Raw genomic sequence first — 17,001 nt, 5'->3', positions numbered from 1 at the left:
ATGTACCAGGTATGGGGCTGTGCACTTTACAATTATTTCATTTGATCCTCACCAGAAACCTGTGAGTCAGATGCAGTTATCACCCCCATTTTACAGATGAGGAAATTGAGGCAAACAGAGACAAACTTGCCCAAGGTCACAAAGCTAGGAAGTATATGAGGCTGTATTGGAACAAAGGTCATTCTGAATCCAGGCCCACTGCTCTATCCACTGCACCACCTAAGTACCTCCATAGAAATGCTTCACTGTCTCATAAGGGAAACTACTAAGAATACATCTGCTATTATTATTGTTAGACAATGCTATAACACTTAACACTTTGCAAAGGGCTTTACCTATGTTAATTCATTTGATCCTAATGACAACCCCTCAAAGTCACAACAAAATGGCCAGGTCCAAACAGACAGAAAAAAAACCAACTAGTTACTTATGTGGGAGTCTTTTCAGAATCAACTATGGGCAGCAAGAGCATCCATGAGTTTGAGCAGAGAAAAAAGGTCAATACTAAATTGGAAGGACAAAGACCAGAAGATACTGAGTGGAATCAGGGCAGCTCTTACTCAACCTATCAAAGCATGATGTTGACTCTGAAATACGGGAAATGAATAAAACTAAAAATATTGGTCTTGACCATCACCAAGTCCTATACAAGTTTTTAGATGTGAAGAAGTCTCTGTAAAAAGGGGGTCAAAAGCCCAGAAAACACTTGAGTTCCTTGCCAAGTAGAGAGACATAACTGTGAGAAGGAGAGGAGAAAGAGGAGGGGAAGAAAAACAAGAGAAGGAATAGAAGTCAGCAAAATAGACTAATTCCATGCGCCATGTCAGCATGCAAAGGACTGTTGGAAGATGAACATGCATAAAAAGCAGCATGTCGTTCTCAAAGGGAAGCACCACATTTCTGCCCAGGTAGCTGTCTTACTGTTGTAAGGCAAGAAGATCAAATGAAATGTTTATTGCTGCAACCTGCTGTCAGTAAATTTATGAACAGTATATAATTCTATTTCTTCCAGAGAGACCGCCGGTTGGTCATTTGTGCATGAATGTAGTTATAAAAACCTGTTAGCAGAAAGTTCTTCAAAGCACATTCACTGGAGAAAAGTTTGTAGGTAGTGTGCCACTTCTGAGGCTTGGCAGCTTTTCTCTAGTAAAGAGCTGCAAACACATTGAAAAAGAAATAATGGAAAGGACCCAGGCTGTGGAGTAGAATGGTCAAAAGTTTATTTTTTCTTATAATCTTGCTCCTTATTGCAGAAAACTTGAGTCACTTGTATGCCTATAAATACATGAAAGAACATACAAGAAATATCTGGTATATGTTAACAGAATCTATCAGATGTACTGAGAATTCACCCCCCTCCCCCTAAATAGATATCAGAAACATTTCTGTCATTACTCAGCCAAGATTTTTTGGCTATTTTTTCCTCTTTCAGATATGTTGAGAATTGATCCCTCTATGCTTTCACCTAAAACCCTACCTTCTACAAGAAGTCTTTCCCATTCCTCCTTAATCTCAGTGCCTTCTCTCTGTGATTACATGCAATTTATCATGTATATATCTTGTTTGTAGATGTTTACATGATGTCTTCCCCTTTAAACTATGAGCTCCTTGAGGGCAGAGACTGTTTCCGTCTTGCTTTGTATCTCCATGGCTTAGCCCATAGTAAATACTTAGTAAACCTTTGTTGATCCACTTTCAAAATTGAGTCATTTCCAGCAGAGTTGTTTTGTGTGTGCTGAAGTGAGTCCAGCCATGTTTCTCAAAGTCTTTTTTTCAGGGGGGCGGCAATTGGGGTTAAGTGACTTGCCCAGGGTCACACAGCTAGTAAGTGTCAAGTGTTTGGTCTGAGGTTGGATTTGAACTCAAGTCCTCCTGACTTCAGGGCCAGTGCTCTATCCACTGCACCACCTAGCTGCCCCTCAAAGTCTTTTTTTGAGTGCCCTTTTTATTTCCTCTGGGAACACATCAGATTCCGAGATATTAGGGTCCAAATACAGCAGCTCCATTGTCATCCTGGCTTAGGCACAAACATTTCTGCTGTTACTGCCCAGGTAGCATTGGGCAATATATTTGACCTCCCTGGGCCTCATTTTCCATCTGTTAAATAAAGAGATTGGACTCAATGGACCTTGAGATTTCCTCCAGCTTGAAATCTATGATTATATGAATAGATTGCATAGACATGTTGGCAAATCTGTTCTTTCTTCTGTTCATTTTTTTGTCCTTCCACTTTTGTCGATAGATGCTTTGGGGATTATCTTAGAGCAGCTGGGTCTCACTCCCAGCTTTCTACGGACTCATTTGCTCCTCCACTTACTTTTGCTATCTTGTAAGACAATACTGCCTATAATCTTCCTCTGCAAATTTGAATTGTAATTTTTATTGGAAAACCAATATGCAACTTGGAATGGACCCGAGCCATGAAAAGAAGACTAACAGTTAAGTCGCTAAATACAATTGTTTAAAGTCAAGTAACAGGTGAAGAAAATGTTTTCTGGTATAGGAAGGAAGGAAATGGGTACTTACTTGGCGGCTATTATATGCCAAACATATGCTTAAGCGCTTCCTCACAACAACCCTGTGAGGTAGCCGCTATTATGATTCCCATTTTACAGTTGAGGAAAGTGAGGCAAACAAGGTTTAGTGACTTGCCCAGGGTCACACAGCTAGTAAACTCTGAGGCCAAATTTGAACTTAGGCCTTCCTGATTCCTGGCCCAGAGATCTACCCACTACTGCCCCCTAGCTGCCTCTACAGGTTCAGCAGCAGCACAAAAGCAGTGCCTGCATGTTGTTGTAATGCCCTCATTTTGCAATAGGCAACTTTAATTGCCTACCGTTGACTAGCCAATAATCCATGCAGAGATACAACTCCTCACTTCAACCACAGATATTTTCTCATTTAACTAACTCCACCTAAGTTTATACGAATAGATGAGCTTAGACCTATCTAGAGTAAGCCACATGTAACATGTTAATTGACCAATTTTCCAAAATAAGTTTCCAAGACAATGATAGTAGAATAAAGGGAAGAAAAACATGGAGGAATGGAGTCCCAATCAGTTTTCATCATTTCCTTTTGATGGTGGTGGTGGGGGGGAACCTTTTACAGATAAATTACAAAGAAAAGGCAAATACATTTTGTACAAGAAATTGAATACGTTCTGAAAATTTTTTTCATTTTTGAGGTCATCATTTGTACAAATTAGGTGGCACAGTGGTAGATTGCTGGTTCTGGAATCAGGAAGACCTGAGTGTGCTCAGATACTAGCTGGGTGATCTTGAGCAAGTCATTTAACCTGTTTGCTTCAATTTCCTCAACTGTAAAATGGTGATTATAATAGCACCTACCTCACAGAGTTGTTGTGAGGATCAAATGAGATAATGTATATAAAGTACTTAGAAAGTGCCTGGTACATAGTAGGCACTTAGTAATTGCTTGTTCCCTTCTCCCCTTCCCATTCTCTAATTTACTTGACCATTACTATCAACATCTGCTTCTCTGATCATTTTATCATTTTTTCCATTTGTTAATGTCTCTCCAAGGTTTATCATCCCGCAGCAAATTTCTGCTCTGCTAACAGAGCCATTGCCACCCTTATCAAACACAGAATGCTTCTGTAACTTCTTCACTGACTACATTTTAATTTTTTTCTTGACATCAGAAATTCTGGAAAGTCAATTACGCCATTACCGCATTAATCATATGCTGTAATTCAGCTTCTGAGGGTTTTGCCCAAGTGACTTCATTATAGTCTCCAAGTATTTGTTGTGATGCTACCATCTCCATCCCTGTCAAATCAGGAATAGGCTCTTCTGAATTTTCAATCTGCTCTTAGCTCAGTTGATGAGTCATGCTGGAAGTGCTACTTGGGGTCCACTTCTTGATCAGATACCCTCCACATTCTGTGGCTGAGCTTAGACTCCTGAAAATTTTGCAAATGATCTTATATCATGAATTAGGACTGACATTGACACCTCTACCTCTTTACTTAGTGAGGAGAACAAGAATTTGCTAGCTTAAATGGTCCACGAGCTCTTTAGCATCTTCATTATGGGGTGCTTGAAATCCGTTAAACTGCAGAAACTGACAACTAAATTACTGTCTTTTCTTTTATCTATTTCCTATTTTTCATACTCAAAAGCTTGTTTGAATAGGTCGGTTTAGAACTGTTGCATTTGTGCACTGTGTCTTCTTATCTTTATCCTTTCTTTTATTTTGGTATTGACTTGGATCTTTGCACAGTTAATGGCCTTACTGTATACAGATAGGTGATTCTGAAGTGACTTCTAAAGAAGCAATCACTAATTTGGTATCAGTTAAGCTGTAGCCAGTTTTATTTTTTGTGATGTTATTCAGTGCATTCCCTGAGTACCTTCTGATTCTCTTCAAGAAAAAAAGTGTTTGTGAGATGGGTGAGTCTTCTGAATATTATAATTTACATTTTTACCTATGGAATTTCATTTTGTTAGATAAAGCCCATCTTTCTAGCCCGTCAAGATATTTCTGTTTACTGACACTGTCATTTACAATATTTGCTATCTCTTCTAGTTTTTTTCATCTGCAAATTTGATAAGCATAATTTTTTTTTTGTTTTGCTGAGGGAACACAGAACTTAAGTCATTGTAAAACTATGTAACCAAGAGGAAATATTCAAACAACTGATTACTTTGTGATTTCCCTGGACCTCACAGCTTAAATACTGATAAAGAATACTGAATGAAAACATTGGTTCTCTGGCATTCATTTTTACCCCACCCAATAGGCATATGCTAGTGAATTTCCATCACCTGGAGGCACTTATTGAAATACACATCAATCAATTAATAACTCAGTCAATTGTCAAGCATTTATTAGCTTCCATTATGTTCCAGGAACTATGCTAATTAATGAGGATCCAAATACAAAAACGAGATAAACACTGTCCTTAAAGAACATATATTTTGGGGCAGCTAGGTGGTGTGGTGGATAGAGCACTGGCCCTGGAGTCAGGAGGACCTGAGTTCAAATCCAGATTCAGACACATAATACTTACTAGTTGTGTGACCCTGGGCAAGTCACTTAACCCCATTGCCTAGCCAAAAAAACCCACACTATATATTTTAAAAGGAATATAGCCCATTGAAATGCTGGGGATCCTTATTTCAGCTTTCACTGTCATACTTGAATCTTGGGTCATGGGGCAAGGCTATAACACCCCCACAGGATTTGGGGGATATCCATTAGGAGTCTAGGGTAATTCTCTAATGGCATTGGTTTAAATCCCACTGGCATTCTTCTTCTTAAGATTGTCAGTTAAGAATTAATTTAGTCAACTAACCTTAAATAATTTTTGAGAAAGAGATTTTTACTTATGTGACATAGTTGGTACAAAACATCACCCACCCCCCACTTCCCACCTCCCACCCCTGGTCCTGGAGAAAATGGACTCAGGTTTAGAAAGCACAAGTGGCAAAGGCATGACTCAATGGCTCTTGGTTACTAGATATCTTTTTTTCTCACATTTTTTGAGGTCCTCAAGACAGGGGAAATTCCCTCCTAGGCAGGGGGAATTGGTGTCCATCCATTGTTAGCTCCTGATACAGATGCTACCATCAACTGATCTGGTGATATGGCTAAGATACCAGTAGGATGAAGGGAAATCCAACATTCTCTGGACCCTTGAGAGACGGCAAGTTCCTTCTCTGACCAAAGTGAGTGCTGCTTCAGGCAGTCTTCCTCAAGTGTAGGTTGGAAGACCACACTTGATCCAGCATCTTTAATAACTCCAAATGTGTTAGCTGGCTAGTTATAGAGGATCCCGGGGACATGGCGAAGTCTCTTCAGCCTATTCAGACATGATTCTTGTGCAAAGTCATTACAGGATTTTCCACATTCAGTCTAAAGCCTACCATTATTGGTCATCTTATCACTTACTTTAAGTGGTGTGGGGTAGATTGATTTACTCAATATTGGCAGATATAGCACTTTCACAGAGAGAAAGGATATATATCAAATAAATAAAGATCCAATGATTTGGACAGCAACAATTAGGGAAACCAATAGAAGTCCCTTGAAACAGGCAGCATGTGAATATAGCCTTGAAGGGAGCTAGGGCTGCAAAGAGGGAGGAAGGAGAACTTTCCAGGCACAAGGAACTGCCTAGACCCACATGGAACCACATGGACTCTTAGTGACAGAATCCATCCCAGCAGTCCCAGTCCAATCCTTATCTGAATTGGGAATCTTACCTAAAAGTCCCCAAAACTGATCACTGAACTTCTGCCTGAAGACTTTTAACAATGAATAAATAAGTCACCTGCCCAAAAGCTGTCCATTGTATTTTATTTTGAGTCATTTCTAACTGATGTTTTCCTTATGTGGAACTCAAATTTGTTTCTCTGTGATTTTTCCTCATAGCTTCTAAGTGTGTCCTCTGGCTCAACAAAGCAGAGGTAGTCAAATTCCTTTTCTATATAATGCCCCCTCAAGGAGTTACAGGCTACTTTTAAAGATCACATGCCTTATTCTCTAGGCCAGACAATCACTGCACCTTCAACTGGTCTTTCAATGACAGTAATTCAAGGCCCTTTGCCATCCTGCTCATCCAGAAGGCTCTAAGACTCCAAGAGGATGTAGAGATTCCCTCAATTTCACAAGCAAAAGGAAACAAAATCTTAGGTATCCATACCCCCGCTTCAATCATTGGTGACTCTTCTCTCTGTCTCTCTTTGTCTCTGTCTCTCAAAAATATTTATAGCCCCATTTATAATATGCTCTTACCCTAAGAATGAAAAAAATATTGCTAAAGCAAGACAGAAATGAGGGGCTATAGAGCGTGATTAACTTTGCTACTGATTGATGGGTCATGCTGGGTTAGTTACTTTGCTTCAGCAAATGTGGGTAAGAATATCAAATATTAATGAAGGTCACTGAGGGAAGATCTAGAGGATTACTAATTCCTCTCTTCATGTCAGGAGGACAATGTCAGGGGGCACAGGTATGGGGGAAGGAAATCTGAGAGCCAATAACAATTTCTTAAGACTGTCTTTTTTTCCTGGACATCGACCTTTTAGAAAAATGTCATCCCTCCTGGATTGAAAAACAATGCACATCAAATTGGGTTAATGGTCCACTATATATATTGAACATTCGATCGATTTTCTAGATATGCCATTGGAAAGTTCAAGTATAAAACACTTTTGATCAAAAATTGGCTTATAAAGCTATAGGGCTGGGCTCCATACGGTATTCTTTTCTATACTTTCTAAAAGGAAGTATTTCCAAATAGGCCTAACTGGTTATTTGAGTGCTGCACGTAATTGGGTCAAATTGATGACTGGCTCAAAATCAGATAATGTACAGAAAGCACTCAGCAAACTTTATGGAGCAATATAAATGCATGGGCTGTTCTTAATATGTCTAGTTGATGCTGTTTGGAACCCCTTTTGAGACAGTTATGTTGACCTAAATTCCCTCAACCACTACAAAACAACTAACTGACTTATTTTGCAGTTTGGGGCCTTCCAGAGTATTTTCTGTCCCCAACATATCAAAGCAGCAGCATGGTCTGGCGGAAAGTCTGTACTGGGCATCAAGTTGGGAAGGTATGGGTTTCAACTCTACCTCTTCCTGTGCACTCTGTGTGTGTCTGCTGTCAAGCCTCAACCTCTCAGGGCTCAGTTCCTTTTGTAAATGATGGTATTGGATAGGTTGATCTCCAAGATCCTTTCAGTCCTGCATCTATGGGGTGGCATGGCAAGGGTGGAGAGTTAGGATTGGAGATGAGAAGACTAAGTTTCAAATGCCACCTCTGACTCTTTGCAGTTCTGTGACCATGGGGAAGCCACTTCACCTCTTGGGGTCTCAGTTTCCTCATCTCTAAAATAGGAATAATAATAATAATATCTGTAGCATCTATCTCACGGGACTGCTGTAAGGCTCGAAGGCCTATATACATGTCATTTACTATTACTGTTTAAAATCCACTCTTTCCAGAGGAATCTGCCACCAAAAAGCTTTTAAAAATCCCCCCCCCCCAGAAGCATTTGCTCCTCTGCACTCAGGTCTTTTGGGGAGAAGGCTCCTCATGCATCCTCTTTGCATCCTTTGGAAAGAAGGCAGGAAGGAGGGAGGAAGGAAGGAAGGGAGGGAGGGAAATAGAAAAGAAAAGAGGGAGGGAGGGAAGGAAAGATGAAGGAAGGGAGGAAGGAAAAAAGAAAGAGGGAAGGAAGGAATGTCAGCATTTTGCTTGATCATAAACCATGTGACCAGCTGTGTCTATTCCTGCACCAAACTGGGCTTGCTAAAAACATTTGCTTTTCTTAGGATTTGGGTTTGAAAGAAAAAAAAAACAACCAAAAGCAGAAATAGAACGATTGGCTGACCTCCCTGGTTTCTTGTTTTTCCCTTCCCAACATCCCAGCAAATGATCACTTTGGTTCCAGATTGAGTTCTGTGGTTCAGCAGCAGGCAGTTCACCTATGAGAGGAAGGGGATTTGGAGGAAGCCTGGCCGCTGCCACTGGGTCTATCAGAGGCTCCCTACAGCATATACACTCACAGCATCCACAGTTGCTGCAGGCCCCTGGGGTTTTCCTTTATTCCTGACTATGGGGAATGGTCCATGGCTAGAAGGGTTTTCTATTTTGATGAGCATCCACAGAACTGAGTTTGATTTCTTTTTGTTTTTGAAATCACAATAAATTGCAGCTTGAAAATTCTCCTCTTGCTGCTTGCTATGGTGTGTTCTCAGGCTGCCTTGCTCAGCTGGCCTCAAGAAAGATTTGGAAGTTCTTGGCAGGGAGAAGATCCTCCATATTATCTCTCCTGACTCCAAGTCAAGCCCTCTTTCCCCTGTTCAGAGCAGTTCATTTGCATAGCCCCTTGAGGCTTACCAAATACTTTTCTCACAGCACCAGCAGAGTTAGCAGGGACACTTGCGGGTGTGATGAGCACATGAGTAGGGTCACTCATAAAGACAATGTCAGAACAAGCTAAATGTGTCAATGACTAACCTAGCATGGAAGTTACAACCTGATGAGTGGAGAGCATGTAGTGTCATTTTATCTGGTCTCCTTTCCATTGCCTTGGATGGGTTTTAGAGTTGTCCAAAAAGGATGGTCAACCCATGCATTTGAATCACATGGGTCTGTCATCACATTTTCCCACAAGTTATAATGCATCAAATGGATTTCACATTGTCTTTTAGGCTGAAATGGAGAAAGGTACTATTGTATAATGCTACCTGAGTGTTAGGATATCATTAAGTGAATCACAGAATCTCAGGGGTGGAAAGGATCTCACAGGTACCTAGTTTAATTGAGAACTGACAGAGAATACCCTCTACTGTATGGATCCCCCAGCAAGTGACAATTGAGCTTCCATTCCATGATATTCAGTGATGTCAGGAGTTTATTACCTCCTGAGGCAGCATGTTCCATTTTTAGTCTATTCTAAATATTAAAAACTGAAACTGCTCTTTCCAGAGTTACCAACAATCATGTAATTGTCAACTCTAATAGCTATTTCCCAGTTCTCATCTTACTTGACTTGTCTTCAGTTTTTGATGCTATGATCAAACTGTCCTAGTGGATAGTCTCCCCTCTGTGTCTATGTGGCATGCTCTCCCTTGGTTCTCCACGTACTTGTCTCAGTATCCTTTGTTGGATCTTCATCCACATCACAGCCATTAACTTGGGGTGTTTACCAAGGCTCTGTCCTGAGCCATCTTCTTTTTTCTCTGCAGTCTCTATTATCTCATCAGTTCCCATGGGATCACTTATTACCTCCATTCAGATGATTTTCCAATCAACAGATCCAGCCCAACTCTTTCTCTTGAACTACAAGCTCTTGAACTACTACTGACCTCCCTATTACATATCTGAGACTCGGGCAAATTTAAAACCAGTCTCATTATCTTTTTCTCCAAACCCAGACCTCTTACCAGCTTTTCTGTGACTTTTGAGGGCCCCACCATGTTCCTCTAGTCACTCAGAATCACAACATCCATGCCATCCTAACTTTTCAGACTCACTCATAAACACAATTGTTTGACAAATCTTGTCATTTCTACCTTCACAACACCTCTTCTGTAACCTCCATCTTGGTACTCACAAAGTCAGCACCCTGATGAAAGCTCTCATTACTTCTCACCTGGACTATTGCACCAACCTTCTTAGTGGTCTCCTTGTCTTGTTTCTCCCCACTCCAATCCATCCTCCAACTCAGTGGCCCGAGGTGATTTTCCTGAACAAAGTGTAAGTTATGTCCATGTCACACACCCCTCAGTAAACTCTAGAGGCTCCCCATTCCCTCCAGGATGAGACACAAAGTCCTCTCCCATTGAAGGCTCTTCACAGTCCAGTCCCTTCCTGTCTTTCCAGGTTTCTCACCCCTTGCTCACCTCCATGAACCTTTTTTTCTGTGAAATTTATTTTTTTTAATTAATAAATTTATTTATTTTTAGTTTTCAACATTTACTTCCACAAGATTTTGAGTCCCAAATTTTCACCCCATCTCACCCCTCCTCCCACCCCAAGATGGCATGCATTCTGAATACCCATTCGCCTAGTCTGCTTTCCCTGCTATCTCTCCCCCCCTTCCTCTTTTATTTTCCTGTAGGGCAGGATAGATTTCTGTACCCCAATTCCTGTATTTCTTATTTCCCAGTTGCATGTGAAAACATTTTTTTAAACATGTGTTTTTAAAACTATGGGCTCCAAATTTTCTTCCTTCCTCCCTCCCCACCCACCCTCTTTGAAAAGGCAAGCAACTCAATATAGGCTATACATGTGCAGTTATGCAAAACACTTCCATAGTAGACATGCTGTGAAAAACTAACTCTATTTCCCTTAATCCTATCTCGCCCCCCATTTATTCTATTCTTTCTTTTGACCCTGTCCCTCCTCAGAAGTATTTGCTTCTGATTACCCCCTTTCCCAATCTGCCTTCCTTTCTATCATCCCCCTACTCTCTTGTTCCCTTCCCCTCCTATTTTTCTATAGGGTAAGACAGATTTCCATACTCAATTGAGTGTGTATGTTGTTCCCTCCTTAAGTCAAATCCTATGAGAATAAGATTCACTCATTCCCTCTCACCTTCTCCCGTTCCCCCTCCACTGTAAGAGCCTTTTCTTTTGCATTTTTTTGTTAGATAATTTACCCCTTTCTACCTTTCTCTTTCTCCTTCTCTTAGTATAATCCTCTCTCACCCCTTTATTTTATTCTCCAGATATGACCCTTTCATCTTCAACTCACCCTGTGCCCTCTATCTATCTATCTATCTATCTATCTATCTATCTATCTATCTATCTATTTATCTATCAACCTATATACATACATATAATTTTTTCCCTCCAACTACCCTAATACTGACAAAGGTCTCATGAGTTACAAATATCATCTTTCCATGCAGGAATGTAAACAGTTCAACCTTAATAAGTCTCTTATGATTTCTCTTCCCTGCTTACTTCTTCATGTTCCACTTGAGTCTTGTATTGGAAAGTCAAATTTTCTGTTCAGCTCTGGTCTTTTCATCAAGAATGCTTGAAAGTCCTCTATTTCACTGAATGACCATTTTTTTCCCCTGAAGAATTATACTCAGTTTTGCTGGGTAGGTGATTCTTGGTTGTAATTCTATCTCCTTTGCCCCCTGGAATATTATATTCCATGCCCTGCGGTCCCTTAATGTAGAAGCTGCTAAATCTTGTGTTATCCTGATTGTGTTTCCACAATATTTGAATTGTTTCTTTCTGGCTGCTTGTAATATTTTCTCCTTGACCTGGGAACTCTGGAATTTGGCTACCATATTCCTAGGAGTTTTCCTTTGGGGATCTCTTTTAGGAGGAGATTGGTGGATTCTTTCAATTTCTATTTTGCCCTCTGGTTCTAAATATCAGGGCAGTTTTCCTTGATCATTTCTTGAAAGATGATGTCTAGGCTCTTTTTTTGATCATGGCTTTCAGATAGTCCAATAATTTTTAAATTCTCTCTCCTGGATCTATTTTCCAGGTCAGTTGTTTTTCCAATGAGATATTTCACATTGTTTTCTAATTTTTCATTCTTCTGGATTTGTTTTACAGTGTCTTGATTTCTCATAAAGTCACTAGCTTCCAATTGCTCTATTCTAATTTTTAAGGAAGGATTTTCTTTAGTAATCTTTTGGACTTCCTTTTCCATTTGTCCAATTTTGTTTTTTAGGGCATTCTTCTCTTCATTGGCTTTTTGGACCTCTTTTGCCATTTGGGTTAGGCTATTTTTTTAAGGTGTTATTTTCTTCAGTATTTTTTTTTGGGTCTCCTTTAGCAAGCTGTTAACTTGCTTTTCCTGATTTTCTTGCATCATTCTCATTTCTCTTCCCAGTTTTTCCTCTACTTCTCTTACTTGCTTCTCAAAATCCCTTTTGAGCTCTTCCAAGGCCTGAGACTGATTCATATTTTTCTTGGAGGCTTTGGATGTAGGAGCTTTGACTTTATTTTCTTCTTCTGGTTGTATGTTTTGATCTTCTTTGTCACCAAAGTAAGATAATGTAGTCTGACTCTTTTTGCGCTGCTTACTCATGATCCCAACCAATTACTTGAGTTTTAAACTGTGTTAAGGTAGGAGTCTGTTTCCAATGTGGAGAATGTACTGTTCCAAGCTTCGGGGGTTTGTAGAGCTGTTTTCAGAGATACTTCTAGGGACCTGAAAATTTTCAGTTCTTCCAGGGTGCTATGATAAGGGGCAAGGTGTTTCCTTTCCACTGCCACAACAAGCTCCAGGATGCCAGCACTCCTCCTCGCCCCAGGACCGCCCCTCAGAACTGTGACCCAGATCCAAGCATGGGCAAAGCAAGAGATTCCTGCCTCAGCACTGGCAAAGAGATCCTTGCAAACCCCCTCTGATCAGTCACTCGATTCCCCCTCAGTCTGTGGGCTGGAAGCTCAGGAGGCAGCTGCTGCCTTTGGGGTGGCTGAGACCTAGCTTCTTCTCTCACCACAGTCACAGACTTTTCCCACTGACCTTCTAAGTTGTCTTTGGTGTTCATGGGTTGAGAAGTCTGGAAACCGCCACAGCTGCCTGCGATTCAGTCCTCTGAGGCCTGCTCCAGGGTCACTGCAGCCTGGGTGCCCACACTGAACTGTGGTCCTCTTCCAGCCCAGTGCGATATACCTTTCTGATCAGCCATCCAGGTTGTCTTGGGCTGGAAATTTGTTTTACTCTTTTTTTGTGGGTTCTGCTACTTTAGAACTTGTTTATAGGTATTTGGAGGGGTTTGAGGGAGAGCTCAAGCAAGTCACTGCTTTCCCTCCACCATCTTGGCTCCACCCCCCCTCCATGAACCTTTTGGTCTGGCCATTCTGACCTGCTCTCTTTTCCTCATACAAATATACCCCATGTCCCATCCTGGTGCCTTTGCATCGGCTCTCCTCTCTCCTTGGCTCTCCCTCTTCACCTCTGTGTCTTAGAAATTCTGCTTTCCTTCAGCTCCAATGTCCCTTTTTGCCTCTTTTGCCTCCCAGGGGCTGGAGCCTTCCTCTTTAAGGCTACCTTCCATCTACTCTAGAGGTATTTCGTATGTACCTGTGCCTGTCACCTACCTCCATGTAAGGTTTTTGAGGACAGAGACTGTGTTTTTGTCTTTCTTTGTATCTTTGGTGCTTAGCACAATGCCTGGCACAGAGTAAGGCAAAACTTGATGATGGTTTGACAAGTTTTCCCTTAAATCAAGTTCAAATGTTTCCATTTAACTTTTATTCATTATTCTTAGTTCTGCCCTCAACAGCCAAGAAAAATAAGCCAAATTCCTCATCCACCTGACTTTTCTTCAAGTACATAAAAATAGCTAAAATAATGGTGCCTGAGAATGAAGTTTTAACTCTAGAACCTTATGTCTTCCTCACTACTGATTCCTTCTGTTGCCTTCAAACACATCCACATCTTTTTCTATTCTTCACATTAATTCCTTTACTAGACCCAACCATCCCCTCAAACTATTATCCAATATCTCTCCTCTATATCTCAGCCAAACACTTTGAAAAAAGCTGTCAACACTCACTGTATCCACTTCCTCTCCTCTCAACCACTCCTCACACTCTGTAAGCTGGCTTCTGACCTCATTACTCAACTGAAACTGTTCTCTTCATAGTTACCAATGATATCTTAATTGTCAAATCAGATTGTCTTTTCACATATATCATCCTTTTCTACCTACCTGCTGCATTTGACCCTGTTGACTCCCATCTCCTCCTTCATACTGTCTCCTCTCTGGGTTTCTGTGACAATATCTTATCCTGGTTCTGCTAAATGTCTGACCCCTCCTCACTCTCCATGGCTAATTATTACCCAAGTCATGACTCTTAGTGGTGTGTGTTACCCAAAGCTGTGCCCTAGGTCTTCTCCTTACTCTTTTGATTCTCTCTTGGTGACCTGTCTGCTCGTATGGTTTATTCAATGCTTGCTGGCTAACTGAAGTAGACATTTTTTTCATTCTTTGCACTTGTATCCCTGCTCAAATAGGATTTTTGATTGACTGAAGTTAGAGGTTAGTCTCTCTTCACATCCTGACACTCTTTAACATGCCAGCATTGAAATTTCTCCCTTCTTTCTCCCAGTTATTGCTGCCCATTTGTGTTGATATTTCCTCATACTTATCTAATAAAGCTGTTTAATTTCCTCCTGCCCCCCAAAAAATTCCAGTTGAGATTTAGGGTATATTTAGCCAATTCATGCCACTGAAAATGGCACTGATGTATAAGCCATGGCACTTGCAGTTCTGGACTTATATAGATAGTGCCCAGTATTAGGGTGAGGTAGAGCATGGCTGCAAAAGCCACTTTCCCTTTGGCTTCCAAACTTCTCTCTGAAAAATCTCAGAATATTACTCATATTTCCATATATGTGTGTAAAAGGGTCCCTAGTTTCTGTAGAATTACTCAAGGTTATAACACATGCTGGGTAGGGACAGCTTTATTCTACCTCCTCCCTCCCTCCCCCACCCCCAGCCTGTGTGATCACAGTTCCAGTCCCATCCCATCCTGAAAGTGTCCTACTTATCAATGAAGGACTTGGCCTTTGAAGGGTTAAGCAGCCTTGGGCCAACTGTGAAAGGAGAGTTATTTCTTGAAGTTCCTTGGAGACAATTGTAATTAATTTGATCTTCTGCAGTCATTAACTCAGATTCATTGTGAGCTCTCTGAGTGTGGCTGCTCAAGGAATTCACTGGAGATCAGTTTCAGGCCTTCATTTACTTAAGCAATACCATTGCATTCGCAAATCCTTAAAACTGGTGGTAATTGACATCTGTTGAGAGAAGCTTACTTTAATGGAGTCCCTGTGCAGACAACACTCAGGCGGGCTGAGATAGTATCTTGCTATTTATAGAAAGCCTGAGTCAGGGATCATCTTAGTGAGTGTGTGTAAGACACAGGGCTGAGGTCTGGGAATATTCCCTTTCCCCTCATCATCTCCTGGCACAGACCCTGACTTCAAAGAGCTTCCATTCTAATTCAAGGGCATGCAATGTAGTTACAAGTGATACATGGTAGAGGGTGATGAGGGGAATGAGGGTCCAGATGAAATGTTGGAGGAAAATTTGAGGAGGAAAAAAAGACTTTTAGTTGAGGAATTATAGAATTTGACAGTTGGAAGGGTACTCCGTAACCAGCCCATACACCATGGAGTCTCAACTCTAGCAAAATCTTACAAGTGGCTGTCCAGGCTGGCTTGAAGACCTTCAGTGAGGGGAACCTGTCATGTTCTAAAGCAGCCCATTTTACTTCTGTATACCTCTAACGGTTACAATGTTTTTCCTTCCATCGTTTACCTTGGTCTTGGCAATTTAGGATCATAAGTTAATAGCTAGGGTTTACATAATACTTGAAAGGTTGGAAAGAACTTTATAAATGTTATCTCACAACAACCCTGAGACATAGCTGCTATTATTATTCCCATTTTAAATATAAAGAAATGGAGGCAGACAGACATTAAGCTACTTGCCTAGAGTCACAAAGTTTGGAAGTCTGAGGCCGGATTTGAACTCATATCTTCCTGATTCCAGGTCCTGGGTGCTATCCACTGTGCCATCTAGTTGCCAGATTAAGAGATAGAGAAGAATTTAAAGGTCATCTAGGTCAACTGTGTCATTTTGCAGTTAAGGAAATGGAGATCCAGAGAGTTGACTTTTCCATAGTCACATGGGAATATGAAGTAGAAGCCATAGGAATGAAACTGAGGCTTTCAGATTCCCAATCCAGTTATTCTTCCCCCATTGAACACTTGCTCACTCTTGAGCTGTTACCACTTATCCCTCCTGAAATGCTTCCCTCTTCTTTACACCTCTTCAGATTCTATTAGTCCTTCAATGTCCAACTCAAGGCCAATCCCTTCCATGGGTCTTTCCTTAATGACCTCAGCCTCAATGATCTCTCACTCTGTTTGCTAGAGAAACAATAATGAAAATATCAGCTGGGATTTGTTGAGCACTTCCTAGTTTTTCAAAATAAGTTTATCACATCTTTTGAACTTCACAACAATCTTCCAATGTAGATAATTTACTTCCATTTTTCTGATGCTAAAGCTCAGGCTCCAAATAACTATGTGATATAATTCAATTCAATATTTAATAACACTTTGCAAAATTGTAATGATGAATTTTAGTTTTGAACAAAAGGTCTGGAAGTCCCTGGCCCTTTTTCCTTGTAGAAGGTGACTCTGGGCATGGATTGGTACTAACAATGTCAGACTTGGTTAATATGCTGTTAAGTTTTGCTGAATTGGTTACACACACATAATGGTTCTCTAGGAGATGGCAGGAGTGGTATATTGAAAAATGAAGCTGAGGTAAAAACAAAAATAAATCAATAACATTTAAAAATTACTTAAAGTACCTATTGTACTCCTTGAGTCTAGTAACCACTTGGTAACTATATAATGACTCGTGTTATCATCCCTCATTTTGCTGTCCTATATTATTATTATTTCTTATGATGCCACTCAACAATCAGCAAGCACTTTATAAGCTCTCTCTCTCTCCTTTTCTCTCT

General features: G+C 40.7%; 1 protein-coding gene and 1 pseudogene across 1 annotated transcript in view; both read right to left on the bottom strand.

Annotated features, from left to right (window-relative positions):
* POU6F2 (POU class 6 homeobox 2) overlaps positions 1 to 17,001 on the bottom strand; it is a 394,263-nt gene that overhangs the window by 160,328 nt on the left and 216,934 nt on the right. The window lies entirely within an intron of this gene.
* On the bottom strand, positions 688 to 3,749 carry LOC114023241 (annotated as a pseudogene).

Source organism: Vombatus ursinus, unplaced genomic scaffold (assembly GCF_900497805.2).
Source record: "Vombatus ursinus unplaced genomic scaffold, bare-nosed wombat genome assembly UNPS02014817.1, whole genome shotgun sequence".
Classification (NCBI taxonomy): Eukaryota; Metazoa; Chordata; class Mammalia; order Diprotodontia; family Vombatidae; genus Vombatus; species Vombatus ursinus.
Note: the sequence above shows the minus strand (reverse complement) of the source record. Positions and strands in the feature narration are given on the sequence as shown.